Below are 27,845 nucleotides of genomic sequence, written 5' to 3'. Positions count from 1 at the left end.
ATTCATCATCAGGTGGGGGACACGTTCATCATCAATTTGGCCATCTTTGTGGTTGATCTCATTCAGGTTGTCATCATTCATGGGAACTAAGTATTGCAGGGGACCAGGTCATTCTGCTTTGGGTGCTCCATCTCCTCTGTCGGTGGGTCTGCTCATCTGCTGCCGGGCGTTCATCCATTGCTGGTGTAGGTGGGCTGCTTTGTCGTGCAGGTCACGCAACTCCAACGTCTTAGTTCCCAATTGCTGGTGTAGGCTGTATGGACAGAAGGATGGTGTTGCGATGGGCTCTTCTTTGGGCGTCCTCTTTGCAAATTTTTACATGGGTACTGTAGAAGAACATGTCTTCGAGAGACTCCAGCGACTGAAGAAATATCCACGATGTATCGATGATGTCTTTGTCCAAGCAGACAGTGAGGAGGAGGTTGAAGCCCTTCATCAAATCCAACAAATGCCTGAACATGACAACCCTGAGAATGGAGATGCCCCTGAAGAGCAAGGTGCCCTTCGAGACAACCCCCCAACTACGAGAGTGAGAGGAAACAATGATGTTATTCATCCTCTGCCCAATAGCAGCCAAACTACCGATGATGTCAGTCGGCATGAAGTCACGCAATGGCAGGCCAATGGGAACGCTGGAATGAGTAACATTCCCAGATTGAGAAGATCACTCAGGCTTGAGCTTCACTGCGGAAATGTGGCTTGAAGCTCACCGACTGCAACCAATCAAAATTCACCATCCATGGCCCCCCGCTGAAGCCCCTGTATAAATTCGGAATGACTTATGCAACCTGCCAGCAGGGTTTCCATTTGGTCGTTTTCACAGCCAGATTCCTCAAATTTGGCCGTAGACAAAAATGACTGGACGTAAAAAAATATACATTCATGGCCAAACCATTTGGCCAGACTTTGGTCGTATTCCATTCTAAAATGGTTTTATGCCATCTTACTTACCTAATATCATTAACCAATTGTAATAATACATTTCTTATAAGTGATATTGCCATTGCATATGAAATTACATCAATACAGACGACTTTCTAGACAAGTATGCAGTTGTGTTGCCTTCATACCGACAAAGTCACACACTGTACATGTTCAAGATGAAGCTTCCAGTAGTAAGATACTGATCGAATATCACAAGAATGACGACACTAGTCATTACAGTCTTTTAGTAAACATTTACTGGCATACCGTACGTCTTGGTCTGAGTGTAGTGGTTTTTATTTTCTTAGGAATTTTTATAGACGATATTAATAAGTATTATTATAAGTGAATGTGCGTGGAACTACAGACATTGGAGTATCTTTGTTTATATTAGGCTACAAGTTTTTGTTAAAAAGGATTATTATAAGTGTGAATGTGCATGGAACTACATACACTGGAGTATCTTTGTTTGTATTATGCTACAATTTTTTTTTTCTAGACTAGTGTTGTATCGGGAAAAGAAATTTTGATTTTGGTTTTTTACGAGTGTTTCTAATTACATTTCATTGGGACAACATTTTGTATTAATTATACAAATCGAATATGTGTACGCCTATAGCATGGTTTTATAAGTGACCATACTTCTTATCGTTTCCATAGGTTGGTTTTGGAAACAAGACACGTTGTTTATTTATTTTCTTTTCTTTTCATATGCCTTTTGCTAGTAACTACGAGTATATCCATATATTACTGTTTATAAGTGCCTTACGTTTCATTCATGTTCATCTATCTATTTGCCATACCCTCGTTCATGTATGTTCTGCAACATTTCCCAAAATCACTAGGACACTAACTTAAAGTTGCATTTGTAACTGCAACTACTTTAGCCATTAACACAAAAGCATATGAAAATAACATGTTTCCTTTTGCAATTATATATATATATATATATATATATATATATATATATATATATATATATATATATATATATATATATATATATATATATATGTCTACAATTTTGAGATGTGTTTATTTCCTACAGATGACTCTTGTGTTCTGTATTTTGATATAATTTTCAGCTATTTCATATGTTTTGAGGTGACTTTGTAATGTATAATCATTCATGTTTGTAACACACTGTGTTTGTGGAAGTTAAAGTTTAAGTGCTGTAGAGAGAGATATTTTTGAACCATTATTACATCACCACATCCTGTATTAACACAGGTGTTTGGGGTGAAGGCAGAAAGGCAAGGGCCACTTTGCTTATCTTGATGAGTTGACATTCCTCGGCCAGAATACTTTATTATATGTTTACCATGTGTGTCTGTTCCATAGTTATTAACTTTGTCTATGTGTATTATGTTTTCATAATCTGAGTAGAAAAGAGTGAGGAAGTGAGAGAGATGAAGTTGGCACGCTAACAGCCGAGCCAGTTTGGTCTCAAAATACTTTTTCTATTTAACCAGCTGCTTAACCCAGGACAGGAAATGTCAGTCTTGAGATAAGGTGCTTGAAGCTCCAGTCCTGTATGTATACTGTACATGTATACCTGTATGTATAATGTATGTATACTTTATGTATCATGTACACTGAGAGGTGGAAGGAGAAATTCGTTATTCAAAGACTGAAAAGACTAGTTAGTAACCCTTTATGACCCACCATATATATTCAAATGGAAATCAGAGTGACCCAGGAGTTCCCTTGGGGAATTCAAAGATAGCAGTTGTCTCTCTCTCTCTCTCTCTCTCTCTCTCTCTCTCTCTCTCTCTCTAGATCTCTCTCTCTCTCTCTCTCTCTCTCTCTCTCTCTCATATACAGTATATGTGTCTAATATATATATATATATATAAAGTTGGTTATCCTCCTTCCACAAAAGCATAAGTTTTGTCAAATTCACCCATGAAGTGTATACATTTTGTAAGAATGATCTAAGGTGTTTATATTGTGCAAGCATTGTGAAAATGTGTTTTACTATTTTCTGTTGAAGAAGGTAAGATTCTTACTTGATATATTTTGTACTGTTGTTGTGATAGAGGATTATTATTTTGATAAGAGGTGGATAATATCTCTTATAGTGAGTTCTAACGTGTCTTGCTGCTAACTATATTCTACTTAGTGCATATCATTGTGACTTGGCAGTGTTGTCTTTGAGGAAGTTTTAGAAAGACGTGAGTTTAGCTTTTTTTTTTTAAAGTGAAGGTAATCTTTTGAAAGACTGATATAATCTTTAAACATATTTTTGTCTTAGTGAAACTGCCGTTGGTATATTTCCATTTTTGCATATTTCATTCTTATATGTCAGTGTTATCATATTGCTCCAATTTTATAATTACACAGTTTTTCCAAAGTTTGTGTTGGTGATTACTTAGCATTTTGTTAGTGCATACTTATTATTGAGATTTCAGTGAATACCTGTATTGACTCCCATTTATTAATGTCTTAGTGAACACTTGGGCTAGTTGCAGTTGTTCAGACTTATATTTAAAACTTGAGTGAGAGTTAATGGTTCGAATTTTACTTAACCAAATTGCTTTCTTGATAAATTAAAATTCTGTGAATTAATCTTGATTAAGAAATACTTAATTCTTACACTGTTGTCAAGTAATAGTAAATCTTTTTGAGATTGTGGACTCTGCTATAACTTTTGAACTTAGAAATAAATTTGTCTGTTTAAAGTTTTAAAAGCACAGCATTTCATTTTGACCACCAGTGATTAGAGAAATTAATGAATGTGTACCAGGTAAGTGATATATCTGTCTAGTTCTCCTTTATCAAAGTGAAACAGAACCAGGGAAACCGTTATAGTGTTTGATGAATTGATGACCATTTTCCACTTAGTCTGTTCATAGCCTATTAGTTGTTACCTCACCCATAACTTGATAAAGTTACATTGATTTTTCAGGTGATAAGCAAGTTTTAAGGGATCACTGTACCTTTAGAGTATTCAGTCTTAATATTTTTGTTATGAGGTTTCAAGTGTCTGGCTGAAGTGAGGTAACTTTTGGTCTTATTAATTGTGTAATAACCAGGTACTTGATCACTTCGTGACAGTATACATACATACCATACTGATATGATTATGTGTTTATGTATGTAAATTTTTATACATACACCCCTACAGTGAAAAGAATTGAATAGTCCTTTATTAGATTACTTGATACACTCTACCTATATTTCATATATATAGCCTATATATGCACAGATATATAGGCTATAATATACACATCCTATTGATTTTTAAAATAGTTTTGTATGCCTTGCTTAATTTAATTTAAGCTTTTATTTTTCTTGTAATTTACTAATATAAGCTTACAGAGAAAAATGAAATTAGTGAACGAAACATTCTGGAGCAATGTTGCAAAGCATTTTTTGAATGAGTGTACAATTCAAACATTTTATTTGTTATATTATCCTATTTTACTTAAGTTATGTACAATTCAAACATTTTATTTGTTATATTATCCTATTTTTATCTAAGTTTTAAAGCCAACTTTATATTTCTACTGTTCACAGATTGCTTAAGCACCCTGATTTAGTTACTGAGTCAATTCTATCTATAAGCTACCATATCAAACTTATGTTTAACACCTTACGGTACTAGTTATATTTTTCAAAATGCCAGGTAACAAATGGAAAGGTTGCTATGACAGTGGAAGAAAATATAACAAATCTTGGGAAGAAAAATATGTGTGGGTTTGTAGAGCCAGTGATGGAAGTGAAACTGCATTTTGTAAGATTTATAAACCCAGATAGTTCCGAAAGCTCCTCGTTTGGCAGACCATGAAAAATCAAAAGGACACATGAATAGGATAAGTGCATCATCACAGTCTAGGGCACTCCCTGTAACTGTCACTCCAAGGAAAAATGAAAATTAAATAAAACGAGTGGAGTTAGAGTTTGCAGTATCTATAACTTGCCACTGTCCAATAGCAAGCATTGATCACCTTGGTGAAATCATGAAAAGGAATGGAAAAGGTAGCGAACTTGAGAATTTGCATCTACATCGTGCAACATGCAGCAAGTTAATTTCCAAGGTAATCTCACCTGCACTGTTTGAGAAAGTCAAACAAGATGTAAAGGGAAGAAAGTATTCTTTACTCGTGGATGAGTCAACTGATGTTGCAATAAACAAACATCTTTGCATTGTTCTTAGATATTAAAGTAATTCAAGATGCAATACTGTCACTGAGCTTGGAAGCCTTCTAACAGTTGTTGTTGGAACTGCAGGTCGAGAGTTTGAAACACTAAGTAACACAAAGAAAGAAATAGGATTGGAGTTGTCGAATTGTGTGGGGTTTGGCAGCGATGGTGCCTCTTCCATGGTAGGTGAACATAACTCGGTTTGGTCTAGAATAAGAGAACAGTCTCCAAATTGCCAGCTGAACAAGTGTGTCTATCATTCTCTTTCCTTGTGTATCGAAAAGGCATTTGAAAAACTACCTTCTAATCTTGGTTATATCTTGCAAGAAGTGCCCAAGTGGTTTTCAAAAAGCAATATCTGCAGAGAAGCTTTTAAAGAAGAACTGTTCATGACAATGAATCCAAATGAGGAGGAAGAGAAAGAGCACTCCAGTTCCCTTCCCTTCCAGAAACTCTCGTGTACAGTACCCGCTGGTTAGTACGTGGAAAGGTCATTTATAATATACTAACAAACTGGGAAGAGCTGAAAGCTTACTTCCTTGTCGCACATCCCAATGCAGACGCATCTTGCCGTTACTAGGCGAGGGAAATCTCTGAAATGTTAGATGATCCAGTCAATCTTATATATTTTCATTTCATATCTCCCATAGTTACTGAATTTGAAAGAGTTAATTCACTCTTTCAAAGAACTGATGGAGACCCAGCAGAACTTTTAAAAGTGTTGACCTTACACCACAAGAGTCTACGAGACAGACTATTCGATAGGAGTGGGAAACCCTTATTATTAAATTCTACTGATTTTGGGGCAAATTCTCATAAGAATCAGATAGATTCCTTTTGCAACACCATCATTCTGCTGAAGCAGTGCGTAAAATAGAGGAGGTAAAAAATCGATGTGCTACTATGTTGACGGAAGCGTTGCACCAAGTGGAAAAAAGACTTCCAGCTTCTGTAGGAATTTTCAAAGGTTAAAGTGCCCTATCACCATGCAAGGTACTAAGTCAGACCGAACGAGTTCCATTCAAAGAGCTTCCAATGCCTCACCCTCTTAAGGAAAAAGAGGATCTTATCGAGCAACAGTACAGAAAGATTATACATGTATCTTGGGCTGAAGAATCCATATTTAAAGGGCAAATTCCAAAGAAATCATCATCTTTTTGGTCTGGGGTAGTACAGTACACAAGTTCGACAGGTGGAAAGCCTTTTGAGGAATTAGGAAATTATGCGTTAGCTTGTCTTTTAACACCGACAAGTAATGCAGTAGTTGAGCGGATGTTTTCTACAGTAGCTAATGTAAAAAATAAATCAAGAAATTGATTGGGTTCTGAAATGTTAGAGGCCATAACTAGAGTACAGTTCCAAGCAAATGCTGTCGAGATTTTACAGTTCCAAGGTAAATGCTGTCGAGATTTTAAAGTTACACCACTTATGCTGGAATTATTCAAGTCAACTAATATGTATGAGAGAAGTACCGAAGAGAATGAAGCTGATAATTGTTTTGAGTTCCTGAATTTCAGTAATTAAGTTTTGACATCATCAACCATCCGTAAACATCTCATAAGATGAATGTAAGCATTTCTCTCACCCTTTTTCTTATGCCAGATTATTTTTCTCGTAATTTCAATATCCACATGTTAATGTATGATTCTTGACTATCTTAAATACATAGGCCTATAGATTAGATTTAGATAACGCCAGCAGGGAGTAAGATGTGAAAGAAATATATATAAAAAAATCATTGGAAAATGGATATACGGAGAAGAGGGTTGGAGGGATAAAAGAGTGTCCTTATCACTTGGATTGGGGGTTTAGTTGTAATTTGGGTTTTTGTTTAGTCATCCTCAAGAGGAATAACATCCTTAGCAAAAATAAATATTGTGAGTGAAAGTATGTGTTATGCATCATCATCATCTTACACACACACATATGTGTAAATATATTCAGTGTATACCTTATATTTATCGTGTATGTTAATTCTCTCTCTCTCTCTCTCTCTCTCTCTCTCTCTCTCTCTCTCTCTCTCTCTCTCTCTCTCTCTCTCACGTGCAGTGATCTTCATGTATGTTAAAATAAACGTATGTGTGTTTGTGCGTGTCAGCATTTGTTGTTTATTATCTTTGCATTTTTCCATTTTATGTTTGTAAATAAAAAAAACAAAGTGTTTGTTTATTTACATATGTATTTCTTTGTTTACATATTTATTTATCGCCATGTTTACTGTCAAGGTCATGATGATAAAACAAAATGTCAAAAATGCTTAGTGTTATTATGTCAGTAGGCCTGTTGAAACATTTGGCCGAATTTTGGACGTGAAGGGGTAAAAGTTTGGCCGTCAGGTCTCTCGGCAGTCTGGCAACCCTGTATAAGACTGCCAGTCCTCTACTAGCTCCCGCTGGAGAATAACAGAAGAGTCTGTCGAAACGTCGCGGCAACAAGTGTATAGGCAACTGTATAAGTTATAATGTTCTAACTGTATAGAATATATGAAAAGCAGAATCCAAATTTTTGACTTTCCACCATGAAATGACAAATGTAGGCGAGCTGTTAGCACGCACCTCCAATGAAGAGAAGTCCGCAATAAGGAAAATAAAAGTCTTCTATAAAATAAATGCAGCTGAAGTAGCAATAATAAATACTCAATAAAACCAATAATAATAATAATAATAATAATAATAATAATAATAATAATAATAATAAATTTTGCCGAAATATTAACCAGTGATCATGCCTGTTTTGTTCTCTCTCTCTCTGATAATAATAATAATAATAATAATAAATTTTGCCGGAATATTAACCAGTGATCACGCCTGTTTTATTCTCTCTCTAATAATAATAATAGTAATAATAATAATAATAATAATAATAATAATAGTAATAATAATAATAATAATAAATTTTGCCAAAGTATTAAAAAGTGATCATAACTGTTTTGTTCTCTCTCTAATGATCTCTCTCTCTCTAATAATAATAATAATAATAATAATAATAATAAATAATAATAATAATAATAAATTTTGCTAAAATATTAACCAGTGATCATAACTGTTTGTTCTCTCTTCTCTCTCTCTCTCTCTCTCTCTCTCTCTCTCTCTCTCTCTCTCTCTCTCTAATAATAATAATAATAATAATAATAATAATAATAATAATAATAATAATAAATTTTGCCGAAGTATTAACCAGTGATCATAACTGTTTTGTTCTCTCTCTCTCTCTCTCTCTCTCTCTCTAATAATAATAATAATAATAATAAAAATTTGCTGAATACTAACCAGTGATCACGCCTGTATTATTCTCTCTCTAATAATAATAATAATAATAATAATAATAATAATAATAATAATAATAATGATAAATTTTGCCGGAATATTAACCAGTGATCACGCCTGTTTTACTCCCTCTCTCTCTCTCTCTATAATAATATAATAATAAATTTTGCCGGAATAAGTTAAGTATACCTTAGTTTTACCAGACCACTGAGCTGATTAACAGCTCTCCTAGGGCTGGCCCGAAGGATTAGACTTATTTTACGTGGCTAAGAACCAATTGGTTACTTAGCAACGGGACCTACAGCTTATTGTGGAATCCGAACCACATTATAGCGAGAAATGAATTTCTATGACCAGAAATAAATTCCTCTAACTCTCATCAGCCGGCTGCGGGAATTGAACTCCGGCCCATCGAATGACGGTCTGAAGCTCAACCGACTCGGCCAACAAAGGGCTTTTTGCCGGAATATTAACCACTGATTACGCCTGCTTTATTCTCTCTCTCTCTCTCTCTCTCTCTCTCTCTCTCCTCTCTTTTTCACGCCATCTGCAACCCACGAATATCGGCTATCTACCAGACACATAAATCACTGCTTAGGTCAATAGCGGCATATCTGATTTTTTAATGAAGCAACCATGTCTATACTATCCTCTCCCAATTGGGTCTGAGTCTGGTATCATTGATCCATGAGGACTAGAGAGAGAGAGAGAGAGAGAGAGAGAGAGAGAGAGAGAGAGAGAGAGAGAGAGAGAGAGAGAGAGAGGTACCCAAGGTAGCGTGTACATGACGACAATATTGGAATTTCTAATATGAAAATAATATGCCATTAAGCTAACAGAATTCAGAAGCTTTATTGAAATACAGCCTGAGCGCTCACGCACTCACACGTGTACGGTGAGTATGTACATATGTACATACTTACGTACCGATATATTGACATAGATGAACGAAGGATTTAATGCATAAGCATATAAACGACACACGCACACACACACACATATATATATATATACAGTATATATATATATACATTTATATATATATATATATAATATTCATATATATATATATATATATATATATATATATATATATATATATATATATATATATATATATATATATATATATATATATATATATATATATATGAATGATTCATATACAAGCATTAAGCTACAAATGTCCTTTAATATCTAATTCGCTCTACCTCGAAGTAATATATTTTCATATATATGTTACCCGAAGGCCGTGTGGTTTAATGCGTCACTGTCGTCCTGAGTTCTTGTCTTCCGTGGTTCGAGCCCATGAGACGACGAACTTATTATCAACTAAAAATTCCCTTCGGGTAACATATATGAAAATATATTATTTCCGAGGTAGAGCGAATATATATATATATATATATATATATATATATATATATATATATATATATATATATATATATATATATATATATATATATATATATATATATGTGTGTGTGCACGCGCGCAGACGTCAGGTATTCGAGAAAGAACTTTCAAGAACGCTACTGCACTACAACATTATAATGAAAATAACTTTTTTAAGGGACATTTCACTCAAGCGGTGATTTAGTGACAAATAAACATAACTATAATCAAGAAGTATTTCTATTCCACCATGATGAAAGGGGCCATTGAAACAATATCCCTCGACTCTATAAAATGTTTTTGAAAACCATTTGCAAGTGTTGACACTTGCGTTAACGTAAAAGCCAACAGCCATTTTTACGCTATATCAATTGTGTGACCAATGTGTTCACTTATAATTTAACCTAATTTTAGCTTATAATACATTATTACCAGCGGTAGCATTAGACGCTGATTTGACTTACACGAATACAGTATTAACTTTTCCTCAGTGAAAGTGATTCGTACTGGGTACATCATTCCCTGCATTAGAATGTTTGCGTACTGGACATATTGGTAAACAAGCATGATAAATATAGAGTGTTCTTTTAAAAGTACTGATCCTGAGTCTCGATAAATCTAATGATAAACTCAATAATGCAATTCATAATTTGGTAAGTCAGACTACTGTACATTTTTAAACTAGAAGTTCTAAGAAGGAGACCATTCGAAGTGGTGTCTCTTTTAAGACTGAATTGGGAGGAATAAAAAAATTACCGTGAAATGCCTCAAAGAATAAATTGTAAACGTAGGCCACATTAGTGGAATCTCCCAAAAGTGACGCAGTTTCTTTTTCAGTTTTCTGTAAAAGAAAACTATTGTGCCGGCTTTGTCTGTCCGTCCTCACTCTTTCCTGTCCGCCCTCAAATCTTAAAAACTACTGAGGCTAGAGGACTGCAAATTTGTATGTTGATCATCCACCCTCCAATCATCAGACATACCAAATTGCAGCCCTCTAGCCTCAGTAGTTTTTATTTTATCCAAGGTTAAAGTTAGCCATAAACTTGCGTCTGGCAACGATATAGGCCAGGCCACCAACGAGCCGTGGTTTAAGTTTCATGGGTCGCGGCTCATACAGCATTATGCCGAGACCACCAAGAGATAGATATATTTTCGGCGGCCTCGATTATACGCTGTACAGAAAACTCAATTACCGGCGAAGAAACATCGGCGTATTTTTTACTTGTTTCTTTTTACTTGCAATGGCATGTAATGTTTTAATATCATTTCCCAATCCAAATTAGTTAGGTAATATATTTGTATCCTGTCTTACCCTTACGGTATAATGTTTAACATATAAGTTTTTTATTCTTTACTTAGGCTTGCTAGGAACTATCTTAAAGATGCCTTATTTTTAATTAATTAATGTGGTGAAATTTACATCTTCAACGTCACTGACCTATCGCAGTAACGCAAATTTATATATATGTATATATATACATATACATATATTATATGTATATATAAACAAATCAAATTACAATTTGACCTTTGACCTTTATGCATGACCTCGCCGATGTCCCTGACCTCTCTGCATGCCAAACATGAGGTCTTGTCTTTTTGTGTAGTTCAAAAGTTATACTGACGTTAAATGCCTGCATGACCTCTGACTTCTTATGATGACCTTAACTTTGACCCAACAGCAATTAATAGCATACAATGCCTTTAATATATATAAATATGTCAGTGCATATATATATATATATATATATATATATATATATATATATATATGACATATATGTATATTTTTATGTTCAATGTAAAACGCAAAATTTTATATTAGTACAAACACGCAGAGAGAGAGAGAGAGAGAGAGAGAGAGAGAGAGAGAGAGACCAACTCTAAATATTGTTAGGAAGCCCTGTCACACAGTATTCTCCTACTCTCTCTCTCTCTCTCTCTCTCTCTCTCTCTCTCTCTCTCTCTCTCTAAGCATATTAATGCCACTCAGAGCAGCATCGCCGCCGACGGTGTCTTGTGAATCCCCGTAATATATGTTTATATGAAATCCACTCTTCGCCTCTCCTCTTTCACAGGAGAAGCAGGCGTTCCCGGTTTCACATTTTTCAATTTATTTTATGATATTAACTCCTCCAGCCAGCCAGCAGGCAGCCAAGCGACCCTGGGAGGGGGAGGATGTCATGGGAGAGGAAGGGGAAGAGGAGGAGAAGGAGGAGAAGGTGGTATAGGAAGAAGAAAAGAACGAGGGGTTGAGGCTGAAGAGACTGGATGGATTGAATTACAGCAAAAGAGGTGAGGGAAAAAAGAATATTAAGTAAAGGGAGTCGAATAGGGTGAGGGGAGGAAGGGAGGAAAGGAGGAAGGAGGAGGGGGGGAGGAAGGGTACGAGGACCCAGGGTAAACGCAACACAGGGGAAAAATAAGGGAAAAGAAAATAATGTTAGGGAAAAGTTCTTGATTAAATTACGCCAGGTTAGGAGGAGTTTACAGTGTAAAAAACTCAGGGGAAGAAATACACCCCTGGGGCTTCAGCCACGGTTCAGCTTTTCAGTTATGAATGTCCCAATGATGGTTGAGTTTTTTTTTTTTTTTTTTAGCCACTCCGTATAAAAAGAACTGTCAATCGTTGTTTCTAAACCAGGCACCGGTTCGAATCCTGCCTGGGACGAACCCCTTATCAATTATAATTCCCCCTGGTTGTCAGTTGTTACTAAAGCATAGTGAATCGGATATTGAACGATATTTGTGGCGTAATGTTTGTGAACATAAAATAGTTCCTCGTTTATAACTGACGAGATTTTGGGCCATTTACAAAACACGCTGGTGTTCATGAATATATCAATATATAATAAAAAAAAATATCGGTGGATATTCATAAGTAGTAGTAGCATGTTTCCAAAATGCTATATATCTTAAATCTTAAGAAACTGGTCAAATTCACCGGTATAGTTTAGGTTACATCAGATCTGCCAAACATGTCAATACTCAATCGCATTTACCTGTTTATCAAGTTTAACTTAAAATCGATCTTATCAAAAGAAAATCCAGCCGGTTGAAAAATTTAACAGTAAGATTTAAAATACCTTTCAAATATTCATATAATCACGAGCAAAATTTTCTCCTTTTCAGTGAATTTCACAACCTAATTTTACTTGGAAATAATACAAAAGTCAGTGATTGTATAGGGTTGAGGCCAATGGCCAAGCACTGGGACCTTCGAGGTCATTCAGCACTGGAAAGGAAATAGGGAATAGGTAGGTTTGAAACCTGTAACAGGAGAAAAACCTCGCAGTGGCACTATGAAATAATTGTTAAGAGAGGCTGGATAGCTAGATGGAAGAAAGATAATATGAATGGAGGTACAGTAAAAGGAATGAAAGGGGTTGCAGCTACGGGCCGAAGGGGTGTTGCAAAGAACCTTTAGTAATGCCTGCAGTGTACCCCGTGAGGTGCACTGACGGCACTACCCCTCCCTAAGGGGGCCAGTGGTTGTATGCATGTATTCATTTGTACGAGTTCTACACAAAACTCATACTCACGATTTTCAAGTCTTATAAGAAGCTTCAACGGTTATTTCCCGTCTGACCTGAAATCGTACAAAATAATTTTTATTGCCATTAATATAAAAAAACTCCTTTATATAATCATTATTTTGGTCTACAATACTTGACGATATCTGTTCAATATTTCTTTTAATATTCGTGTAACTTATATTTGTGTACTTTATTGTATTTACCTTGTGTACCTGTATATGGCCTTGAAATGAAATACAAGTATCATTTGGGTGTAGCCTTTCATTATTATTACTTTTTAATTCGTATACCTCTATTTTGTGTACTGAATTGTGCCTACCTTGTATATCTCTTCACATTATTATTATTATTATTATTATTATTATTATAATTCAGATGCTGAACCATATTCATATGGAACAAGCCCACTAAAGGGGCCACTGACTTGAAATTCAAACTTCCAAAGAATATGGTGTTCGAAAGAAGCGACAGAAGGAATAGAAAATACAGAAAGAAGAGATCAGTTATTAAAAAAATACAAAAAAAACTTGAAATTAACAAATAAATAGATAAAAATGCTAGTACATTATTAAAATACAAATAGAACTGCCTTAGGGTAGTATGGCTTATATGGCCCTGAGCTGAAATAAAGGATATTATTATCATTATTAAATATTCCTTTATTTAACTAATGCCATTTTTCCCCGTCACCCAAAAGGGCATCTCTTAAACACCCAATGCACGGGTTTAAGACCAAGCCGCGTCCCAAAGCCCTTCCTCCTCCTCCTACCTCTCCTCCTTTTCCTCCTCCTCCTCCTCCACCTCTTCCTTCTTCTCCTCCTCTTCCTCCTTCGCCTCCTCCTCCTCTTCCTACTCCTCCATCTTCTCTTCTTCTTCTTCCATCATCTCCTCTTCCTCCTCCATCTCCTCTTTTTCTTCTTCCTCCTCATCTCCTCTTTTTCTTCTTCCTCCTCCATCTCCTCCTCTGCTTCTTTTTCTTCTTCTTCTCCTCTTCCTCCTCCTGTTCTTCCCCCTCCTCCACTTCATCCTCCTCCTCCTCCTCCTCCTCCTGTTCTTCCTCCACTTCATCCTCTTCCTCCTCCACCATCATCTCCTATTCCTCCTCCATCACCTCTCCTTCCTCTTCCTCATCCTCCTCCTCCACCTCATCTCTTCCCGGGCGAAATAGGGCGGAAGCACCTTCTCAAACCACAGCACAAAACCGGGGCGTCACCTCTCACCTAAAGCCCCACACATCAGAGGGCTTCGCCGCGTGCATCTTTATAGCTCCAACTGTCTAAGCTAATGTCTTCATTTTCGGCACTCAGATATACGGCTGTTGAGAGCCTCTCTCTCTCTCTCTCTCTCTCTCTCTCTCTCTCTCTCTCTCTCTCTCTCTCTCTCTCTTTGCTCCTTCGAAGGTATTTTGCATACTTACCCGGGGGAAGGAGGAAGGGAGGGGAGTTAGGGTTCTAAAACGCCGTGATGAATGTGCTGTAAATAATGCTGCTTGCTGCTGCTGGTGCTCTCTCTCTCTCTCTCTCTCTCTCTCTCTCTGGAAGTATGACTGCTATGATTTTATTATTTTCGTCATTACTATGTGCGTTCTTGTTGTTGTTATTATTATTATTATTATTATTATTATTATTATTATTATTATTATTATTATTATTATTATTATTATTATTATTATTCAATTCTCTGATGTTTAGTGTTCCCAACCAGGCCTTTTTGTTCATCGCATTCTGTAATTCATACTTTTTATTCGCCTCTTTCTCCTAATCCTATACAGTTCTTGATACCCTCTTTTTTTTATATGCAATCCGCGATTCCCTCTCTCTCTCTCTCTCTCTCTCTCTCTCTCTCTCTCTCTCTCTCTCTCTCTCTCTCTCTCTCTCTCCACTTTTTATTCGCCTCTCTCCCTTAATCCTACTGTTCCTGATCTTTCTTTTTTTCTTTATATGCAACCCACGATTCCTACTCTCTCTCTCTCTCTCTCTCTCTCTCTCTCTCTCTCTCTCTCTCCCTCTACCGCAGGTAGTTAGTTATTTCGGGGACGAGGAGGAAATTTTTAGTATTGTCTCTCGGTTGATTTTACGACCCCTTGTTATGGTAGTTTACGAATGTTTAGCCTTTCGCGCGGTATGCCCTAGGTACGAGGGAGAAGGATACAAGGATATGGCCCATTCATTTCACGCAGGGAGAATCATTTCCCTTTTTTATTTAGGCCGGGAAGGATACGCGGAAAATATGGTATGGTGCAAGTATATACATATCCTATGTATACAAGCAAATAATTTCATGAGATTGTTTTACCGATTTTTTTTTAGCTAATTTTAGAGGACTGAAAATATCAATTAAATAAATTAGAGAACTAGAAATAATAATTAAATATATAAGAAAATATGGTATAGTGCATGAACAGTGTATTTGCATTTTCCATGCCTATACAAAAGCTCACAATTATAAAGAGAATGTTTTGCGATGTTTTTTTTAGGTAATTTTAGAGAGCTGGAGTTAATAATAACAGAGTATAAATAATTATTAAGCAGTAGCAAATAAAATCAGCCATGGAGATATATATATATATATATATATATATATATATATATATATATATATATATATATATATATATATATATATATGAAAAATACTACAGCAGATGTTATCAGCATTTAAAATATAATGCACGCCACTGCACCCACGCGCGTGCACACACACACACACACACACACACACACACACACACACACACACACACACACACACACACTCCTAAAGCATCCAGAAAGATGAACAGTTACCCATTTCCAACCAGTGTACCAAAATAAAAAAAACAAACGAAAATAAAAAAATGTAAAAACACAATAGAAAAGAAATATAATAAATGGAGTGGTAACCAGCTCAAACAGACTCTCGTCTTTACAAATGCACAAGTACATACAAGCACACACACAACATACCGCGCGCATACACACACACACAAACACACACATACACAGGCACCCAAAAACACCGCGCAAGGACAAAGAGACATGAAAACGAACGCGTACGAAACCCGGGATCTCGGCGAAAATGGACAAAATACGTAATTGACTCGTCCAAGTAGGGTAATTTTCTTTATAGTTCTGCGAATAAGAATATTGTTCTGATGCGCGTTTTCGCACACGGTGGAATTATGATTGAAATCATATATATATATAAAAACAAAACAAATTAAAAACTGGTTTATAATTTACTCTTCTTAGTTTTGACTTAATACGTCGAGTCGAGAGGATAAACCTAGATACAGCGCGAGGGGAAGATTACGAGAGAGAGAGAGAGAGGAGAGAGAGAGAGAGAGAGAGAGTGGGGGGGAGGGGGGAAAGACATCCGAAAGGGACGCGATGCGGAAAAGATGAAAGGAAGGAGGGAAAAGAAGAAGCCGAAGGTATGCGGAGATATGAACGATAGGAATTAAAGAATAACAGAAGTAAATATGATATGACTGTTGATGAGATTGGGGAAAAAAGTGTTTCCTCTTCAATAAACAAAGGAAGAAGAGGAGGAGGAGGAAGAAGGAGGAGACATTTAAAGAGGAATCCTCCGCGAACGAGACAAAGGAGAGCAATGAGAGGAATGTTAAAGGAATGAAGAAAAAGGAAGCACAACAAGAGAGGGAGAGCAACGAGGGTGAGTTATTGACCATTGAAATAACCTGTTGAAGAAGTCTCTCGCAGGGGTGGAAAAAAGGACTCACACAAAAAAAAGGGAACAGTCGCATTTTCGAGGAATGGAAGATGGTTAAAAATAGAGCGAGGGTTTTAATGAAGAGTCATATATCCATTGGTAATAATAATAATAATAATAATAATAATAATAATAATAATAATAATAATAATAATTATATATATATATAATATATATATATATATATATATATATATATATATATATATCTTCATAGTCGGATGGTTAAAGTCATTGTCTATCGTTATTTCTACTCCTTTCAACGATTCGAATCCTGCCGGGGACGAAGCACGCATATATTATAATTCTCCGTTGATGGAAGTTACTCCAAAGGCACCGTGAATTCGATCCTAATGGATATTTGTGGTTTAATATTTGTGAATACAATAAAAATCACTCTTGTATAAGTGACAAAAATTCAAATATATATATATATATATATATATATATATATATATATATATATATATATATATATATATATATATATATATACACACACACATTTATATATATGGTTTGTTGGCACATGAGTAGTGCACTTTGTACATGCATTTGCCAGCATGCACGTGTGCATTCCTGCATAACACATGGTAACCTCTTATATTCATGCATACTTATCCAAACATCAGGGTGTAAAGCTCAATTATAATCAGCTGAGTGAGCGAACAGGCCCTTTGTTGAGGTCACTAAAGCACTGATCACTTCCGTCATGGAAGGTTAAGCAAAACTTGGTCAATTGTTATATGCAGTGTTTGTGTGCATCTTTCTGTAGTTCCTGTAATTTCTATCAAATGAACACCATGTTATTTGGAAGCTTGAGTTTCATGTCAATGGCTCCTGTACTTTTGTACCACATGCATAGGGGTTAAGCTCCTTAATAACAACAACAGCAGCAAAATTAATAATAATAATAATAATAATAATAATAATAATAATAATAATAACAATAATAATAATAATAATAAGTGTGAAATGTGTCCCTCCGTTATTCGGGAAGACGAGAACAGAGCTTTCATTTTAGAAAAGGAAAACTAAATCTCTCTTTACATTGTGAGGCAGAGGAAGTCAATATTGGTGCTATCGTAACTCTCTGGTAAAGCTGGGAATTTTACTGACCAAAATGAGTAATTACAGCACTAACTGACAACCCACACTTCCTGGGCTTGCTAATATAAAAAAAAAAACATTCAACTACCATAATAAAGAGAGATAAATCTTTCACGAGGAGGAAATAACTTCTGAACCTAAATTAAAAAAAAAATTTTTCCGAATTTTGTTTTTTCACTCCGGGAATGGGATTTTATCTAATTCCTTAGAGGATACAAGGTAGCAAGAAGTATCAAAAAAATGTCTCATGTTAACCGTTTATTACATTCACTCAATCTATGACAAAGTAAAGACTTTCATGTCTAATGGACAATAAATAACGGAAGTACCACTGTTCACCTCTGGAGGAAAACTCTGAGGGGGAAAAATGCAACAGAAGACGTTAACCAATAGATGACTTTTGACAATCCTTCAAGGGCTGATGAAACATATGCCATCTTTGTTAAGAAACCATTTCTTTTAGGGATACGTAAGTTCCTTGTACAACTGCAGGAGCGGCTAACAAATTATGTAAGGAACCTTTCAGACAAATAAGAAACGTTTCTATGGAGGCATGGCTGCCATTATAACAATGATAATAATAATATTCTGTATTTCACTTCAAGGCCTTATTGAGATAAACAAGGCATATACAGTATAATAATCAATACTGATTGTACGATGATAAAAAGAAATAATGTACAGTTATACTCAAAGAATGCTGACATAATAATAATAATAATAATAATAATAATAATAATAATAATAATAATAATAATAATAATAATAATAATATCCATATTTTTTCAGCTAGAGACCAATGCAGGTACAAAATGCAGGTGCAGTTTGGTAAAAAAAAAAAAAAAAAAAAAAAAAAAGTGAACAGTAAATTTCAATACAGTAATAATAATAATAATAATAATAATAATAATAATAATAATAATAATAATAATAATAATAATAATAATAATATTAATAATAATAATAATAATTTATGATGGCCCTTCTATGAGGAAGTATTCTTTACCTCCAATACCAGAATATAGCATCATTTGGGAAATGAAGAGAGAATTTATTCCAGCAACACACAAAAAGATATGATACCCTAAACAAATTATTAAACAACAGAAAACGGAAGAGGCAGGAAAAAGAATGGTTTTAATGTCAAAAATCTACCAGAATAAACGCGAATACACAAGAAATCTTATTAACCACAAGGTGCACTAATCTCTCTCTCTCTCTCTCTCTCTCTCTCTCTCTCTCTCTCTCTCTCTCTCTCTCTCCGTGCAATAATGTACACTGGTTTCTTCTCACAAAGTTCATCGTTATGAAAGAACTCATATTAACAAACCACAAGGTGCCCTAATCTCTCTCTTTCTCTCTCTCTCGGTGCAATAATGTACATGGGTTTCTCCTCCCAGAGTTAATCGTTATAAAAGAAATAAATCATATTAACAAACCACAAGGTGCCCTAGTAATGTACTTGGTTTCTCTCTTTATCGTTATAAAGAAATAAATCATATTAACAAAACACAAGGTGCCCTAATCTCTCTCTCTCTCTCGGTGCAATAATGTACATGGGTTTCTCCTCCCAGAGTTAATCGTTATAAAAGAAATAAATCATATTAACAAACCACAAGGTGCCCTAATCTCTTTCTCTCTCTCTCCGTGCAGTAATGTACATTGGTTTCTCCTCACAAAGTTTATCGTTATAAAAGAAATAAATCATATTAACAAAACACAAGGTGCCCTAATCTCTCTCTCTCTTTTTTTTCTCTCGCTCTCTCTCCGTGCAGTAATGTACACTGGTGTCTCCTCACAAAGTTTATCGTTATAAAAGAAATAAATCATATTAACAAACCACAAGGTGCCCTAATCTCTCTCTCTCTCTCTCTCTCTCTCTCTCTCTCTCTCTCTCTCTCTCTCTCTCTCTCTCTCTCTCTCTCTCTCTCTCTCTCTCTCTCTCTCTCTCTCTCCGTGCAGTAATGTACATTGGTTTTTCCTCACAAAGTTAATCGTTATAAAAGAAATAAATCATATTAACAAATAACAAGGTGCCCTAATCTCTCTCTCTCTCTCTCTCTCTCTCTCTCTCTCTCTCTCTCTCTCTCCGTGCAGTAATGTACATTGGTTTTTCCTCACAAAGTTAATCGTTATAAAAGAAGTAAATCATGTTAACAAATCACAAGGTGCCCTAATCTCTCTCTCTCTCTCTCTCTCTCTCTCTCTCTCTCTCTCTCTCTCTCTCTCTCTCTCTCTCTCTCTCTCTCTCCCGGTGCAATAATGTAATTGGTTTTTTCTCACAAAGATCATCGTTATCGAAGAAATACATCGTATTAACAAACCACCAGGTGCCCTAATCTCTCTCTGTCTCTCTCCGTGCAGTAATGTACATCGGTTTTTTCTCACAAAGTTCATCGTTATCAAAGAAATAAATCATATTAACAAGCCACAAGGTGCCCTAATCTCTCTCTCTCTCTCTCTGTGCAATAATGTAAATTGGCTTCTCACAAAGTTCATCGCTATAAAGGAAATAAATCATATTAAGAAACCACAAGGTGCCCAAATCTCTCTCTCTCTCTCTCTCTCTCTCTCTCTCTCTCTCTCTCTCTCTCTCTCTCTCTCTCCGCAATAATGTACATTGGTTTCTTCTCACAAGTTCATCGTTATAAAAGAAATAAATCTTATTAACCACAAGGTGCCCTAATCTCTCTCTCTCTCTCTCTCTCTCTCTCTCTCTCTCTCTCAGTGGTGCATGTGCTTTTGCCTCGAACTGACTTAATAGCATAATTGTTCTCGGGCAGAGTGCGTACCTGGAAGGAGCGGCACAAACACCGTAGAATTACTCCTTTGCCATCGATCGGGAAACGATATAAATAATGGACGTCCTAATTATTAAATTGGCCCTTAATTGGAATTATCCGGGGATTAGCCCCGAATCGAAGTGAAAAGGCGAGGTCTGGAAGGATTCTCAGGTGTGTCTGAAACCTTCTGAAACCTGTAACACGTGTGCGTGCGTAGGGCCTTAAATGGAATTCTGACAGCTAGCCATCTTGGGCGAGATATATCGTTATGGCATGATTTATAACAGCACGTGTTTGGCTAATGCGTAATAAGGAGTGAGGTATAATTGGACAAGAGCAAGATACGCATGCAGAGTGAAATTAAGTAACAAAAAATAACAGGAGTCAGTACACTGCTAGTGGGAGAATTTAAATACTGTACTGTCAGAAGGTAAAGTGGGATAAATGTACTTCTCCAACAAGCTCTCTCTCTCTCTCTCTCTCTCTCTCTCTCTCTCTCTCTCTCTCTCTCTCTCTCTCTCTCTCTCTCTATATATATATATATATATATATATATATATATATAATGTATACATATATATATATATATATATATATATATATATATACATACTATGTGTATATATATATATATATATATATTCATATACACATATATACATACATACATACACACATATATGTATATATATATATATTCACATATATACATACATACACATATATATAATATATATAGCCTATATATCATATATATATATATATATATATATATATATATATATATATATATATATATATATATCTAATATATGAGCACTATTTACATGTATGCATATATATATATATATATATATATATATATATATATATATATATATATATATATATATATTCACATACTGTATATGCACCCACAAATATATATACTGTGTATATATGTATATGTATGTGTACGTGTGTGTATTCGTGGAACATACATGGTACAAACCTCATACCTACACCAACATTACTAAGCGGAACTTCTTCATTTATTCTACTTCCACCTTTCCCTCCCTCCTTCCCATTTTACTCTGCTGACGCCGTGATCAATGGAACAAAGGAGTAATTTGGCTATTACAGAGGGCAATTTCATGCTTGGTTTTTTGCACCAAGTAAATGAAATGGTAAACACGATGAAATACGAGAACGCGTGTCATTCGACATTCTTCCTTTTTTTTTTTTTTTGCGGCTGGCATGAATCTGATGAATGTTAACTCTTCTGTTCTGTCTCCCGAGTGGAATGTCCAGTCACACAAGTCGGCACGGATTAAAGCAACCAGCTTCTGTCAAGGTAATTCATTTCTTCGTATTTCCTGCCGTTTAATGCTCCTGTCCGCTGTTCAGGTTATATACCTTTTTAGTTTTCTGAAAAGAGAACTGTTGTGCCGGCTTTGTTTGTACGTCCGCACTTTTTCTGTCCGCCCTCAGATCTTAAAAACTTCTGAGGCTAGAGGGCTGCAAATTGCTATGTTCATCATCCATCATCCAGTCATCAAACATCCCCAAAATGCAGGCCTCTATCCTCAGTAGTTTTTATTTTATGTAGGTAAAAGTTACCCATAATCGTGCTTCTGGCAACGATATAGGACAGGCTACCACCGCGCCGTGGTTAAAGTTTCATGGACCGCGGCTCATACAGCATTAAACAGAGAACACCGAAAGACAAATCCATTTTCGGTGGCCTTGATGATACGCTGTAGCGGCTGTACATTAAACTCGATTGCGGCTAAGAAACTTCGGCGCATTTTTTCACTTGTTTCACTATATGTACAATGCAGATTTACGCATTGTGATCGATTTCAAGAGGAACGGGTGGCTTCCAAGAAAAGAAAATGATCACTGCCAAAGTCACACATAAATAGTTCAATCATGGATGAACTTCTTATGCAGAACACTTCCACAACATTTGATAGTTCATATTCCTGCACAGAAGACTCACCAGCATCGCTTTTCAGGTATAAGTATGTGTAAGTATATATGTGTGTATATACATAATATATATATATATATATATATATAGACACATATACATACCTATATAATACATATCTGTATACATATTTACAAATATATACACACGTATATGTACATACAAACTGCTTTGTCAATTAGCACAGAATTCAGTGGAAGCGTAAATCGATGCAGCGGTTGAAATGGCATCAAAGCAGGTCTTCAATATCCAAGAAATAAGGGAATAAATATGAGACGGAAGTAATTGGTGTAGCCTACAACAGACGAGCTGGGGTCAATGTGCTTTTGTCTAGACGGCTGTATACGAATGAAGACATTACCATAGCGGATTAATTTGTTTTTACGCCCCCCCTTCCCCAAATCTCACGTGCCACAGGAGAAAAATGAAACACTGAACATAAATCCTGGCAGGTATTTCTATGACAGCTTTATTATTATTATTATTATTATTATTATTATTATTATTATTATTATTATTATTATTACTACTATTAGTCAGAAGACGAACCATATTCGTATGAAACAAGCCTGACAAGGAGCACTGACTTGAAATTCATGCTTCCAAAGAATATGTTGTTCATTAGGAAGAAGTAATGTGAGGTAAGGGGAAATACATAAAGAAGAGCTTTCACTAATTAAAAAGAAAAAATAAATTGACACATTAATCATTACATAAAAATATATTAAACTGCAAGGAGAACAGCATTAGGGTAGCAATGCATTGCATTTTCGATTGAACCTTTGAAGATCAAATTGCACGTCATCAGGGAGACTGTTCCATCTTGAAGTTGTCTCACAAATACTAAGGACCAGTATCAGTTCTGTCATATCTTACTGCAAGTCCACAATGTCAAGTGTTTCAAACAACTGTTTCATGACAATCACTTGACCCAGAATCCCCTTAGATGTCTAAACTCAGTGTGTTCTTCCCTGTTCATATCATATATTCCGTCATGAATTACCTTACCTGGTATGCCTAGCAAATTTATGCCTCTATAATTCTTTTGTCAGCTATATCATCTTTACCCTAATACAAAATGGGCAATTATATATATATATATATATATATATATATATATATATATATATATATATATATATATATATATATATGTGTGTGTGTGTGTGTGTGTGTGTGTGTGTGTATAAATACATATATATGTATATATATTATATATAAAATAATATATATATGTGTGTGTAATTACACACACATACATATATATATATATATATATATATATATATATATATATATATATATATATATATAGAGAGAGAGAGAGAGAGAGAGAGAGAGAGAGAGAGAGAGAGATCTACCATCTGTTACCAAAAATATAACTTGTATAAAATCATACACACACACACACATACGCACGCATTAAAGTTAACAAAGGAAGGGCACAGAAACAACGGAAAAAAAAAAGGTTAAACTTAGCACATTACCATGACTGACAGACACTATTATACGAAGCCATTAAGAATACATCCTTTATCGAAAAAGTTTTCAGGACATTTGCTGCTGAATTCGCTCATACGCGCGCGCACACACACACACAAACACACTCACACATATATATATACATATATATATGTATATATGTATGTCTAAGCGATGTCAGGCAGGGCAGCCGATCGTCTATAAAGCCAAATCAAAAAGTCCTTCAAAAGAAGGCATGTATACATTAAAAGAAAAAGAAAATATACATATATGTGTGTATATATGCATGTGTGCATGTATTATGTATCATTATTTATCGGAAGCAACAGTAAACACTAAGAGCCGTTCTAGTTAAGCAAAAATCGACTAATTTGAATTCTCGAAACGCACCACGACCCATATTTACCTTCATCTCGATTTCCGAGAACAAGGCCATTTGGGTACAACATTCTCGACATGCAAATATATAAACATCTGATAAAAAAAAAGAAAACAGATTTTTGATAATCCATTTTACTTCCGAATCTTGTTTTCCACAAGAGGCAAAATACGTAATGAAGGGTACGGGGACTCAAGTAAGTTAATACTCTGTATTCTCATGTTAATACTCCGTGTTAGGCGAATAACAACAATTTTTATGATGGCTATTAAATGTGCCTAATATCAGGTTTCAATCACTCAGCAATATCTGCTTTAAGCCTTCGGGTATTGAAATCTGTTAAGTACTGGGCAGTAACAGCTTTCCTGAAATACAGGTTAGACTTCGAATACATGAAAATAATACTAATAATAATATTAACAATGTGAAAATGGTTGAACATCATCTCCAAGAACCCGGTCGTTTGTAGAAATATTGATACCGAGCTTACCGGAACTCCATTTTAAGTAGAGCACACGGTTTAAAAAATGACAGGACCTATTTCCAAAACATAAATTATTACAACTGGCAGGTGCAATTCCTTTCTTCTGACTGCAGGAAATAGCGAAAAAAAGCATACTACCACATTATACTCTTTCTTGAGCTTTCCTATCGATGATTCCACGAATAATTCTCGGTCAACAAAGTAATACATTTAGCGCCGAGTCGGAACCATAAAAAATATTTATTTCTCTTCAGATGACTCAGCAAAATCGGCCCTTAAATATGGTTGCTTCTCTTTTCGAATAATAATAATAATAATAATAATAATAATAATAATAATAATAATAATAATAATAGTAGTAGTAATAGTAGCATGAGTCTTGAAACGGAGAAACAAACCCACACTTATGCATTGGTACTGTACATATATTTTCAAATATTTTTAAATAATAATAATAATAATAATAATAATAATAATAATAATAATAATAATAATAATAATAATAAATATTCAAAGTAGCATGAGTCTTGAAATGGAGAAACAAATCCACAGTTATGTATTGGTACATTTATTCAAATATTTTTAAATAATAATAATAATAATAATAATAATAATAATAATAATAATAATAATAATAATAATAATAATAATAATAAATATTCATACATAGTAGCAAAGTCTTGAAACGAAGAAACAAACCCACACTTATGCATAGGTACATATATTTTCAAATATTTTTAAACTTCACCTCTGGGCCATACACAGGGAGTATACAAAGTAGAGACAATACAATACACACAATTCAGATACACAAGCTATAAAAATAATGATAGTAATCGGCTATACCCAAACATTTCCCGATAATAACAGTAACATTATTATTCATAATAATAGTAATGGCAACAACAATACTGAAGTAGTAGTAATAATAAAAATAATAAAACAGTAGCATACAATTAATACACACAAATAAAAGAGTCATCCATTTGATCTTGCCTCTATTTAGCTTCTAATTTTAAATCCAATAAAAAAAAAATATGCATTAAATGAAGATATTTTTTCCCAAAACGTTTCGCAAAACAACCTCTATTTAGCTTCTAATTTTAAATACAATTAAAAAAAAATATTCGCAATGGAAGGTGGAAGGCATTTTTCCAAAAGTTTCGCAAAACAACCTCTATTTAGCGTCTAATTTTAAAACCAATTAAAAAAATATTCGCAATGGAAGATACTTTTTTCCAAAACGTTTCGCAAAACTAAGTCTACTTAGCTTCTAATTTTAAACCCAATTAAAAAAAATATTCGCAATGGAAGATATTTTTTTCCAAAACGTTTCGCAAAACAACCTTTATCTAGCTTCTAATTTTAAATCCAGTTAAAAAAATATTCGCAATGGAATATACTTTTTTGCAAAACGTTTCGCAAAACTACCTCTATCTAGCTTCTAATTTTAAACCCAATTAAAAAAAATACTCGCAATGGAAGATATTTTTTTCCAAAACGTTTCGCAAAACAACCTCTCAATTGGACCTTTATGTTCTAATCCAGCCTTTATTTCCTTATTTATCTGTCCTCGAATTCTCTAATCCAATTGCGAAGGAAAAATGGTCACCCCTATTAAGCGCGCATTTACTGTTGTGACTTCCCAATTTATTCCCACTCCAATTACAAGTGACCCTCCCTCCCCGTCGGCCTCCCTGCGCGAATTCCCATTCAGTGAGAAAGAGAGAGAAAAGAGAGAGAGAGAGAGAGAGAGAGAGAAGGGGGGTTGGGGGCACCTGTAGAGAGAGAACTTTTGTGTAAGTCTGAATGCTGCTCAATTTGAGAAGATTCCCGACGCGTGTGCGCACTTCTCCTTTCTCTTGTTTCCTCACAATCGTGTTCTGTGGAGAGGAGGAGGAGGAGGAGTCTGCTTCTGTCACGCGGGTTCTGTTTGTTTGAGAGAGAGAGAGAGAGAGAGAGAGAGAGAGAGAGAGAGAGAGAGAGATGTTGTGTCAAAATCAAGCCTGCAACAAAGGAAAGGACAAAACGATTAACATACTTTGTCAGACAGTTATATCTTTCAGAGAGAGAGAGAGAGAGAGAGAGAGAGAGAGAGAGAGAGAGAGAGAGAGAGAGAGAATGTTGCGTCAAAATTATGCCTGCAGCGTAAGAATAAAAATATTTTTACGTACTCTGCCAGAGAGTTATATCTTAGAGAGAGAGAGAGAGAGAGAGAGAGAGAGAGAGAGAGAGAGAGAGAATGTGTGTAGGGCGTAAAATCATCTTATCTATTTTTTCTAAAGAGCCGCAGATGGAATAATGAACGATATCAGAAATCAGCACTACAAGTACTACCCTAAAACAACAATATTATGTACAAAACTAACCAAAAGATTAGTTATACCACCTAACAGCTGATATTATCAAGATCTGGGTGGTTTTTGTGAACAAAAATCAGAATATAAGAGACAATGATGGCAGTTTGAAACAAATATGTTTTCTGTTACAGGAAGTCGTTCCGTGATAACGTCGACATAATTAAGATCAGGGGTGGTCCTTCCTGTCAATAGATTTAGTCAGAATGTGTATTCGATAAATAATGGGAGAAAGAGATGAATATGTTTCCGGTCACAGCATATCTTACCTGAGAAATGAAACATATCAAGAAATGA

General features: G+C 35.1%; 1 pseudogene; it reads left to right on the top strand.

Annotated features, from left to right (window-relative positions):
* The first annotated feature begins 4,545 nt into the window (after positions 1 to 4,545).
* Positions 4,546 to 27,845, top strand: part of LOC136838083 (uncharacterized) — a 31,802-nt pseudogene continuing 8,502 nt past the window's right edge.

The sequence above is a fragment of the Macrobrachium rosenbergii genome, chromosome 4 (assembly GCF_040412425.1).
Source record: "Macrobrachium rosenbergii isolate ZJJX-2024 chromosome 4, ASM4041242v1, whole genome shotgun sequence".
Classification (NCBI taxonomy): domain Eukaryota; kingdom Metazoa; phylum Arthropoda; class Malacostraca; order Decapoda; family Palaemonidae; genus Macrobrachium; species Macrobrachium rosenbergii.
This window is presented reverse-complemented; position numbering and strand designations above follow the sequence as displayed.